Raw genomic sequence first — 3,195 nt, 5'->3', positions numbered from 1 at the left:
CTGATCGATCGAACATTACTGGCAGCGAGCTGTCTTATTCCGTGCGCGCCCAAAAGTCCACCTATCACATAGTACGGGATTAGATATTTTTAGGACTATATTCCTGACTTAGTGACTGAGAAAAGGACCTTCTATATAAAGGGAAGAGACCCATTTGTAAAGAAGCTTTTTATCTTTTTTTTTTTAAATTGTAATTTTTATTTCTCTCTCTAGCAAAGTTAGAGATTAGGGTTAGAAGAAAAGGGTGAAGTGGAGGCACATTTCAAGATCCATCTCTAGACCACTCTCTCTCTCCATCTCTAGAGCTTCAAAGAAGAAGAAGAAGAAGAGGAAGAAGAAGAAGAAGATTGAGCCATATTTGGAGCTTGATTTCATGACCACATCCACCTCTTCCATGATTGGCTAGATCTACACTTAGGGCTTGGATGAGCCCTAAGTCTTGTGTAATCTAAACCCTTGTATTTCTATTTTTGGGGATATATATATATATTGTTGTGATTAGTGTTCTAGCCTTGTGAATTTCATGAATCTTGGTATATTTCTATAATTTATATGGTTTAATTCTTCCTATTAATTCTCTAGTTTAATTACATGTCTAAATTAGGAATTATTTCTTACATGATTCATATGGATTAATTCTTTCTATTGATTCTCTATTTGATTACATGTTGTCTTATGTGTGATTATTTGGGAATTAATCTCTACACTAGCTTTTCTATATTAATTGCATGTCTATGTGTGGTTGATTGAAAATCTAGTGATGGCTAAGCATGGGTTTTCATTGAATGGATTTGTCAATTAATTTGATGATTTATACTTATGCTTGATGGGTTGTTCTACAATTTAATTCATGCTTGTAGATAGGTAGACAATCTATGATTGCCTAGATATTCCATGGCTTATTATTGCAAATTCCATGATTCTCTAAATTGATGTGTGCTACAATTGTTGCTACCTGGATGGGTCATGCTTAAACTAGATGGGTTGTGCTACAATTAGTTTATGTAAGACATTTCATGCTTAAATTAGATGGTCCATGCTTAATATTGCAATTGGTAGTCGTATTTTGTTCACAACAATGTATTCCCTATTAATGGAAAGCAAGTGGTTAATTACACGAGCTTAGTGGTGATTCCAACACTCTAAGTCCTCTCTTCATATCTCTTAAATCCCTATCTCTACTTAGTTTACTTTACTTGCATTTTAATTTCATTGTACCTTAGTTTAATCAAACCAATCTCTCTCTTTGCAATCTTGTGATACATTAGAGTTAAAGTTAAATTCCAACACGTATAATCCCTTCGGACGATCCCTACTCACTCTTGCTACTTTAGTAGTAGTGTTGGTAGTGGTTTTTATAAATTTAAACTTGACCCAAAAGGTTTTTTTTGAACCGTACATTCACTACATCAATTTTGGCGTGTAAGGAACGGCATTTACCTCCGTCAGTTTCCAAGTGAAGAACTTTACAAGCATTTAGATGAGTTTCTTAAAGTATGTTCCATCGTGAGATACACGGACATGCCGGAAGAGGTCTTAAGGCTTAAACTTTTTCCATTCACCCTTAAAGATAAAGTAAAATATTGGTTTAACAATCTTAGGCCTTTTTCAATAACTTCTTGGGTAGAAATGCAAGAAGAGTTCTTGAAGAAGTACTATCCGGTCTCTAAGACTAATGCCATGAGAACCTCAATTCGAGAGTTTTCACACGGGGATAGGGAAACGTTCCATGAGGCATGGGAAAGATTCAATGAATTGCTTAGGAAGTGTCCACATCATGACATGCCCAAATGGCAATTAGTTTAATATTTCTTTGAGAGCTTATCCGACAATTACAAGGGCATGGTTGATGCTTCCATAGGTGGCTCTTATATTAATAGGCATGAGGATGACGTGTGGTGTCTTTATGAGAGCATGAGTGAAAATTCTTTGCATCGAACTTTATCTTCTAAGAATGGTAGGAATTTAAGTGGAAGGAAGAGTGTTGGCTTACATCAAGTTGACCATTCCAATGAAATAGCCGCCGAGATGAAATCCTTATCTCAAAGGTTTGATCAATTCTTGATCAACCAAAACTCGGCAAATCAAGTATCTTCCGTCCCCAACCATTCCCATCATGCATCCAATGAGACATATATGACTTGTTCAAGTGTTTTACATTCTACTTCCAAGACATGTTCAAAGTGAGCATCATGAACAAGTCAATGCAACTTTTGTTAATCAAGGAAACAATCCTTATGCCAATCACTATAATCCTAGTTAGAGGAATCACCCAAATTTCTCTTGGAGAAACCAAGGGGAAGGCTCAACCCTTCCCTAAGGTAGTTTCCAAGGGAAGTATGTTCCACCTCCGATGCAAAGCCAATGTTCCCAAGGTTGTAGATCATCATTTCAATCACAAGGAAATCAATTTTCTAATTCTCATTTTCCTAATCAACCATCATATTCTCAAGGAAATGCCAAGAGTCCTGCTTTTGAAGAGAAAGTTTTGACCGCTCTAGGCACTCTAGAGGCGAACACTGTAATACCCCTAAAATTTAAAAATGATATAATTAGAATTTTACTATTTATTCTAAGTGTTTTATATGATTATGTAGATATGTGTTTATGTTTAATTGATTAAATTATTTGTTTTGTTCTTTATTTGATTTAATTGTTTAGTCTTTATTTGATTTAATTGTTATTTGGGTTTTTGAATTATTTTGTTGGTTAATTATTCTATGTAATTTAATTGTGGTTTTAATTAATTGGTTAGTTGGATTTTTTTTTAATTTAATTAAATTAGTTTTGATTGTTTAAAGGAGTTAATTAGGTTAAATTATTAGGGTATTTAGTTTATGGATCGTGTATTTGTCCGACTAGGGTTTAGTTGGTTTCCATCTCTCAATATAAGTAGACGTAGGTTATTATATGCCTATATATATACTGTTATAAGTCTGTTTAGGGTTGAAATCACAAACCCTATTCACGAGCAGTGAGTACAGAGAGTTTTAAAGTGAAAACAGAGAGAGGTTGGGGAGACAAAACAGAGCAACTTCAGAGAGGGTTTTGGCCGTGGCTTGAAGGTCGAATCTAGGAGGAGGAAGGTTGAGTAGTAGGAGGTAGAGTTGACTGAGAACGGATGTCATCGGGAAACTTAGGAAGACGGCGACGAGGTTTTATTCCAGGCAAGTTCTTTTCTTCCTCCTTCCCGTT

At 35.2% G+C, this 3,195-nt stretch overlaps 1 pseudogene; it reads right to left on the bottom strand.

The window, feature by feature from the left end:
• Positions 1–1,685: 1,685 nt before the first annotated feature.
• On the bottom strand, positions 1,686–1,784 carry LOC132280443 (small nucleolar RNA R71; annotated as a pseudogene).
• Positions 1,785–3,195: the final 1,411 nt, after the last annotated feature.

The sequence above is a fragment of the Cornus florida genome, unplaced genomic scaffold (genome assembly GCF_030987335.1).
Source record: "Cornus florida cultivar Cherokee Brave unplaced genomic scaffold, ASM3098733v1 CherokeeBrave_3.0.0_Hap2_Chr10, whole genome shotgun sequence".
Classification (NCBI taxonomy): domain Eukaryota; kingdom Viridiplantae; phylum Streptophyta; class Magnoliopsida; order Cornales; family Cornaceae; genus Cornus; species Cornus florida.
Note: the sequence above shows the minus strand (reverse complement) of the source record. Positions and strands in the feature narration are given on the sequence as shown.